The following is an 8788-nucleotide window of genomic DNA, read 5'->3' as shown; positions in this document are numbered from 1 at the left end:
TTACCTAGTTTGACTCAGGTGGTACTTACAAGGGCAAGCACGCACTATAAATTCTGTCTGATTCTGATTATGATTGATTTTATGATTCTGTGACAATTTATGGAAATTTTATGAAGCTGCACGCACTCATGAAAACAATACACCTTCGTGCATTTTCTATGTCATAGAATTCTGCGAAAAAATCGCGCAGTGAAATTTCTGAGTGCGGACTCGTTTTGAGGTTTCTTGTTTTACAACGGAACCCTAAAAAAAATACGAGGAACACACTAATTATTATGATCAGATTTCAATGTGGATTATAAACATAGGAGGGTAAGTGAGGTAGGTATAGTGTAAATAACACCATGAAATATGCATTTACCAAAACGATTTGAAGAAAAAATGCATTCCTTTTGGAGAAGGAATGCATTTTTTCTTTAAAAAGCCCCAAGATTTACATAATAATAAAATTGTTTTATGGCGTGTTTTTATAAATTGTTATTCACAACAATTTATCAAGCGTATAACGAGGTTTAGAAAATAAAGCTATTATCAAATGGTTTCCGTAATTTATTTTAATATTTTATGTAAACTGGTCAACTAGCTAACTATTATGAATGTCCTATATTATAATATAGGTAAGTACCTACCTTAGTAGGTAGGTATAGGTAATTTGGCTCCCATTTGATTAATCAATCAAAATCCACGAAATTTCGGGCGCGCACTTCCAACTTTCCGAATAGGATACCTATTAAGTAAGTAGGTACCTACCTATAGTACGCGACTGTTTGAGATGGCAATTGGGGTATGAGGTGGGGGGGATGCCTTGACTCCTGCACATCACCCACGTTCACCCGCACTGGGTTAGCGCGGGGACTGTGCGGGTGTGCGGGGCGTCCCCACCCTGGTTGCCATCTCAACCTGTCGCGCCCTTTACCTATGTGCGTTTAAGCTATTAAATATCACTTGCTTTAAGGGTGAAGGAAAACATCGCGAGGAAACCTACGTACTTAGGTAAATAAGTAGGTACCTGAGAGTTCTCCATAATGTTCTCAATGGTCTGCCAACTTTTTTTTTTTTTTTTATTCACTATAGGTAAGCGCTTGACCACAATCACACCTGATGGAAAGTGATGATGTGGTCTAAGATGGGACGCGTTTACTAGAAGGTGCCTATTCACTCTTGTTTTAAAGATACCCGGATTGTAATTGGTAGGAAACAAAGATCGCGGAAGAGTATTCCAAACCTTAGCCATGCGTATGAGGAATGAAGACGCAAAAACGTTTCGTGCGTGTAGATGGAGTGTCAACGACATAAGGATGGAAACTCGCCCGACGTCTTGCGGTTCGGTGGTAAAATGGTGAAGGGGGGACAAGATCGAAAAGTTCCTGTGCACACTAGGCCAGCATGATGGACTTTGGGCTAATCATTCTCATTCTGAGAGGATACCCGTGATTTGGTAGTAGGTAAGTAGTGGACTGGTGATGGGTTGATAATGATGATTCGATGAATTGGGACCATAGCCTACCTAGTACTTACCTACTGAGATAGGTAGATTTCATTAATTACAGTTGAAATTGCGTTAAACCAGTAGCGTGGGTATGTCATTTGGCGTGCACTACAAATAGTGGTGCTTATGAATGGAACAGCCGGTCGGGCTATTTTGGAATGCGCGGGCGCAGGTTGGAAATAACCAAATAGCTCGGTATAAGGGCATAGGTCTATGTAGATAAGAAAGTACTTAGGTACGTACTACCACTAGCGGCCTCTACATTAAATTGGCTCCGATTCTATCTATTGTCTTTCTCTACCTAAACTAAATATTATAGAGTAACTGCATCCTCCTCCTATTAATATCGCTAAAAAAGGACGAAAGATGAATTTTACATTTAAAGACTCGCTAGGCTCGCGACTGACAGCTAAAGTCACGAGGTTTGATAGCTCTATATTAAATTTAAAACTTTAAAACTTAAAATTACATTTAACTTGCAATTTTATTCTGCCTTCACAGTAAGTACCTAAGTATCAATATTGAGTCGGCTTCGGGAGTAGGTCCTATTTTATTAGTAGACCTATTGGTCCATGCCACGTATTGCCGCACAAGAAATAGGTACCTACCTAAATTCATTTTAAGTACTTACCTACCTACTGGAATAAACGTCAGGGTTCGGTTTAGTCAGCCAGCTTCGGTTGAATTTGTAAAAACTACGGCAGCTTTATTTACCCCGTATTTTATTTTCTGCATTATCATACCCTGAAATACGGGGAAACCCGTAAACTACGGGGCATCTGCAATCCTATGTCACACTACCGTACGTATTTCGTACCTGGTCTCTCTCAGTCATGTCGGATTGCTGTCCGATCGGACTATGAGAGTGAGGGAATAGAGAGTGCAGTCTGTGTTTGCATTTTAGACATAAATCAGTAGACAAACGATACCGCGAGAACTCTTTATTACCTAATGTTCTAGACAATAAATAAAGGTGTCTAAATTCATAGGCCGCTAGGGCCATTTGGTAAGAGATTCGGTCGTTTGGTGCCCCTACAAACGGGTTAATTGGCCATAAATTACTATGATAATTCGTTTTCTGCGCACCCCGCGATTTACTGCCTCAATATTTACCTAGATCTAGATACTAATTGAAAATTTATCTTACTTCAAACAGTTCTAAAGAATGTATGAAAATCTTTGTGAGAATCGTTTTTTTTGTAGTTTCAGTAGGTAAGTGCCGATTTCACCAACGTTGAGTGACGTTTAAGAGGGCTCTCTCCGTCACTCGTTTCATACAATCGTAGTTCCAATTTCATTTGAATATGAAGCAACCAAAGTCCATGAAATTTTGCAGACATATTCTAGAAACTAATATCTATGTCCGTGGTTTTCCAGATTTCTGTTAAAATATTCGGTTTCAAAGTTACGCGGTCTTAAAAATTTCCATACAAATCTTTGAGCCCCTGTAATTTTAAAACTACATATTTTTTGAAAAATCTAAAACACCACAGACACAGATATTAGTTTCTGGAATATGTCTGCAAAATTTCATGGACTCTGGTTGCTTCATATTCAAATGAAATTGGAACTACGATTGTATGAAACGAGTGACGGAGGGAGCCCTGTTAACCAAGGAATGAATTAGGCGTAACCCGCTGCGGGTGAATACGGGTGACGTGCGGGTGTGCGGAGCGTCCTGCCACCTCATACTCCGATTGCCATCTCAACCTGTCGCGTACTCAATAGCGGACTGAATTCCGAAAGGTCGGCGACGCGGTTCGAACCCCACCCGTTGCACTCAGTGTGGTACCCACTCCTAGGACAATCTTTACGATTAGAGGGGCAAGGGGTATGTTAGTCATGATTAAATGGAAAGAAAGAAAGAAGAAAGAAAGAGAAAAGTTTTATTTTTGAAAGCTGTGCCACTCATTGGCTAATATTCTTTAAAAAAACTATACATAAGCTCGCTTGTTTTAAAAATACTGAGTTAATTATTAATTTTTCGAAAGAATAAACATGTCCTCGGTAGTATAGTGGTAAGTATCCCCGCCTGTCACGCGGGAGACCGGGGTTCGATTCCCCGCCGGGGAGTAAACTTTTTTTTGTTTCTTATTTTTGCTAGATTTGATTTTACGCAGATAATAATCATTTTAGGTATCTACATTCATTTATCACATCACACAAATATTATAAAGGCGAAAGTTTGTGTGTCTGTGTGTATGTTTGTTACTCTTTCACGCAAAAACTACCGGACGGATTTGACTGAAACTTAGAATGGAGATAGATTATACCCTGGACTAACACATAGGTTACCTTTTACAGCGGAAAATCAATGAGTTCCCACGGGATTTTATAAAACCTGTACCCACGGGAATGAATTCGCGATCGTCATCTAATAAAATATGTGTATGCTTTTTAATGTAACGTATATTCCATTGTAACTTTAAATTTTTATTTGTATATGGTTTTTTTTATGCCTGACAATAAAAACTATTATAAAAAAAAAATATATGTGGAGCAAATCCAAAATGATCACACTAAAACACGAAAAAGTAACAAAACAATTCAAAAACCGGTTGTTGAGGCGTCTATACCTACATGACACGCAGTATTAACTCTGAGCAAGTCAATCCATCCATATTAACGTCTTACTTGTAATTAATACTGCTCAGGGCACGGTGCGACCGAATCCTGACACTGGCATCCGTTTTATGTCTGACTTATTGCAAACAAAGTCAATTGTCTTGGCTAATTCTGACTCTGAAATAAGGCAAAAAGTGATAAGGTATCGCGTGTAGAGAATGCTAAGCTATAACAAGCAGAATACCTATCATTGATCTAGTAATAAAAACTCGTTACATTTCCCAAAACTTGTAATTAAGACTGCTCAGGCCACCGACCGACACTGGCATCCGTTTTATATCTGACTTATTACGAACAAAGTCAATTGTCTTGGCTAATTCTAACTTTAAAAGAAGGCAAACAGTGATAAGGTATCGTGTGTAGAGAATGCTAAGCTATTACAAGCAGATTCCTAAATCATCATAAAGTTTAGCTATTCTGACAGAAAGCTTTTATTCCTACATTATTATCCATACTAATCTAGATACTAATAAATAAACTGACACATGGACGTGACTGACATGGGATTTTCGAAAACCTAAATCAACGCGGGCGAAGCTGCGAGCGTCATCTACCTAGTTTAATATTTAAAAAAAAAAACAAAGGTTCAGAAAGTAAAAAAAAATATGTATTTTGACAAAAATTTATTTTCCTCCCCGGCGGGGAATCGAACCCCGGTCTCCCGCGTGACAGGCGGGGATACTTACCACTATACTACCGAGGACTGTACATCCTTTTACGAAAAACACGAAACAAACACAAATTTATTTTAGTATGAACTGACATAATACGAGTATCAACGTAGTGAAATGAAATAGGTAATTTCGAAAAGGAGTCAACCGGGGACCCGAGAGCTGGCAGATACATTGGGCAAAGAATTAGTTTGGCCATCCAAAGGGGTAATGCTGCCAGCGTCTTGGGTACAATGCCTCACTGCAGTGAACTCGATGAAGTTTTATTATACCTATTACTTAAATTAAATTAGTATACCTAGGTACCTAATTATTTCATAATTCATATCAACGTAGGGGTTAAGTTTGAAATTTTGCAGATAGGTTAATGTAGACCCTAGTAATTAAGAATGGATGATTTTTCAGAAATTCCAGCCGGGGTGGGTCAAAAAATTCTACTATATTATTGTAAAGCTATAGTCTCGCTTGATAGGTGTGGTAACGACCTAAAAAGGACTAAAACAGGGTTAAGTTCAAGGCAAGACAAGTGACACTCCCAGTTTTATTCCTGTTTCGTTTCATCCGTTTGTCACAAATTTGAAATGTTTGCTGTCTTGTAGTTGGGCGTGTGTGTACATCTTTATAATGCAGATAACTACCTAACTATAAAGATCTACTATCCATACTCCATACTAATATTACAATTACAAAGTGTGTCTGTCTGTCTGCTAGTTTTTTGCGGATCAACAGTTTAACCGATTATGATAAAAGCTACAGAATTAGCTTATATCCCAGGGACGGATATAGGCTACTTTTTATCCCGGAAAATTCTAGATTTCCCACGGGATTCATGAAGTCCCATCCGTTCCACCGAGTTACCTATTTGAAAAGTACAAAGGTCGCTTGCGCCACGGAAATTAACATAGGTAACTTTTTATCCCGGAAAAACAAAGAGTTCGCACAGGATTTTTGAAAACCTACAGAGATACCTTGGATTCCGACGAAGGACATAGCTGCATTATTACCTAAGTCATTGTGCTATAAGACATTGCAACCCGCTTTTCATGATTCTAGGTCAACAGGAAGTAGGTACCCTATAGGACCTGACAGACACGTCAGACAGACAGACACACAGGCTACGAAGTCATCGTCCTTTTTCCTATTGAGGTACGGACTACGGAACCCTAAAAATGACAGAAATATGAAGTCTCCCAACACTGAAAAGCACTTAAGCATAAAATAGATACTAATATAAGTTCCTAGCAGTGCAATGTCGCCTACATTGACAAAGCCATTATCATTTGACGAAGACAGACGGACGGACAGTTTTACTGCTCGTTGATATGATTAAAGCGGGAACGCGGGACGTTTTAATTGAGGAACGATGCTAAAAGATGTCTTCTTGTTATTCTTGAGTGGTTGAAACGAAAATTATTTTAACTCTGGTAAAAGTCAGTAGCCAGATAGAAGTTTACCTTCGTGGTCATTAAAAAAAAAACAGATACAAGTAAGACCTTGATAAAGCCTGCCTGTAATAAGCCTATGGTGGGAATCAAAACCGGGACCTCCTACTTATAAGATAAATTAATTTGCTATAACCTGCTAAACCAGACAAAAATGCTATATGCACCTTCCGACCTCCCACTGTTAAACATGTAGGAAAAGCCAGCCATCGATATATACCTATGTATACGCAGGATTATAGCAAATTAAGCTGTTGGTACCTTGTATATCATGAACTTACGCAAAGTAACGTCTGCTTCTATACAACAATACTATCTCGTTATAGTAAGTACCAAGATAAGTAGTTACTGGTATAAGTAAGTATAGACAGACACACACATACGGCTGGTCGGTCGCAGTCTGCAAGTTTCCGCTTATTATTGCACGACAGGACGAGATGCTTTGTTTGAACGCACTATAGTATGGCTACACTGTATCGGTCCTTTAAGATTAAATAAATATACTTTACTAGCCGATGCCCGCGACTTCGCCCGCGTGGATTTAGGTTTTTTGAAATCCCGTGGGAACTCTTTGATTTTCCGGGATAAAAAGTAGCCTATGTGCTAATCCAGGATATTATCTATCTCCATTCCAAATTTCAGCCAAATCCGTTCAGTAGTTTTTGCGTGAAGGAGTAACAAACATACACACACATACACACACACACACACACACACACACACACACACACACACACACACACACACACACACACACACACACACACACACACACACACACACACATACAAACTTTCGCCTTTATAATATTAGTGTGATAAAAAGAATAAAAATACGACTGATCCAATTCATGATAAAATTCCAATCATCAAAATCTCTTCATGTATTTTAAAGTTATGGTGGAACAAAGAAGCTCACATGCATACATCCTTATGTACATAGATACCTACATGAACCCTAAATACATTACACTCTGAGCCTACCAGATACTGCTGTCAGAGGGAACTAGAGTAAGAGAACTCTCGATTTGATCCTGAAAGGGTAACGTGAAATCAAAGAAAAATAAGCTTTTCATAGACTACCTAGCGTCAAATGAAGGAACATTTGACACCTGTCAGTGACGTCAAAATTAGACGGGCACGCCTGTTACGAGACCCATACTTAGCGACTATGTCGCGGATCCATAGTATGTCATCATTTGCAACACGCATTGTTCGAAGACATCATGTACCTACTTAGTTAAATCTTTTAGCGCGCTTCATGCTGCTGTCATTGGAAATGACCTACCTACCTACTGGAAATGTACGCTTAGTAGGTACGGCTCATGTGACTAGCGGCTCTAGCGGCTCTAGCGTCTCTTGCGTACATTAAGTAAAAACTGCAAACGGCCTATCCAAGTGGAGTCAAGTACAGTATTATCGACGTAGCCAGCGCGTAATGGTTATGAATTATTGTGATCTATTCCGAGCTGCTCTCAAGAACGGTCTGTTTCGTCCATTTGTGTTCGACCGGTTTCGGCGCAACCCTGATTCAGCTATGACAGAAATATCAGGTAGGATCATGATCATAGATGTAAGGTGCAACCTTACATCTATGAGTCTATCCAACTTTTCTGTCATTTTCAATGCGTATTTGCATGTTAGGTACGGCGTGTCCTTTACAACTCTAGAGCTTCTATCGTCTCTTGCGGACTTAAGCTAAAAACTGTATGTAAACGGCCTATCCAAGTGTAGTCAAGTACAGTGTTATCGACGTAGCCAGCGCGTAATGGTTATGAATTATTGTGATCTATTCCGAGCTGCTCTCAAGAACGGTCTGTTTCGTCCATTTGTGTTCGACCGGTTTCGGGGCAACCCTGATTCAGCTATGACAGAAGTGTCAGGTAGGATCATAGATGTACTTAGGCGCAACCTTACATCTTTGAGTCTATCCGATCATTCTGTCATTTTCAATGCGTATTTGCATGTTAGGTACGGGTGTCCTTTACAACTCTAGAGCTTCCATCGTCTCTTGCGGACTTAAGCTAAAAACTGTATGTAAACGGCCTATCCAAGTGTAGTCAAGTACAGTGTTATCGACGTAGCCAGCGCGTAATGGTTATGAATTATTGTGATCTATTCCGAGCTGCTCTCAAGACTACTCTGGTCTGTTTCGTCCATTTGTGTTCGACCGGTTTCGGGGCAACTCTGATTCAGCTATGACAGAAATATCAGGTAGGACCATGATCATAGATGAAAGGCGTAACCTTACATCTTGAGTCTATTCCATGTTATTTGCATGTTAGGTACGGGTGTCCTTTGCAACTCTAGAGCTTCCATCGTCTCTTGCGGACTTAAGCTAAAAACTGACTGACTGTAAACGGCCTATCCAAGTGGAGTCAAGTACAGTATTATCGACGTAGCCAGCGCGTAATGGTTATGAATTATTGTGATCTATTCCGAGCTGCTCTCAAGAAAGGTCTGTTTCGTCCATTTGTGTTCAACCGGTTTCGGCGCAGCCCTGTTTCAGCTAATGTCGGAAGACAGGATTAGACGGACACGCCTGTTACGGTTGGATATCAC

General features: G+C 39.7%; 2 non-coding genes across 2 annotated transcripts; one reads left to right on the top strand and one right to left on the bottom strand.

Annotated features, from left to right (window-relative positions):
• Positions 1–3490: 3490 nt before the first annotated feature.
• Trnad-guc lies at positions 3491–3562 on the top strand. Its single transcript has one exon. It is a non-coding gene; the product is annotated as a tRNA-Asp (tRNA).
• Positions 3563–4745: 1183 nt separating this feature from the next.
• On the bottom strand, positions 4746–4817 carry Trnad-guc. The gene has a single exon. It is a non-coding gene; the product is annotated as a tRNA-Asp (tRNA).
• Positions 4818–8788: the final 3971 nt, after the last annotated feature.

The sequence above is a fragment of the Maniola jurtina genome, chromosome 21 (genome assembly GCF_905333055.1).
Source record: "Maniola jurtina chromosome 21, ilManJurt1.1, whole genome shotgun sequence".
Taxonomy (NCBI): Eukaryota; Metazoa; Arthropoda; class Insecta; order Lepidoptera; family Nymphalidae; genus Maniola; species Maniola jurtina.
This window is presented reverse-complemented; position numbering and strand designations above follow the sequence as displayed.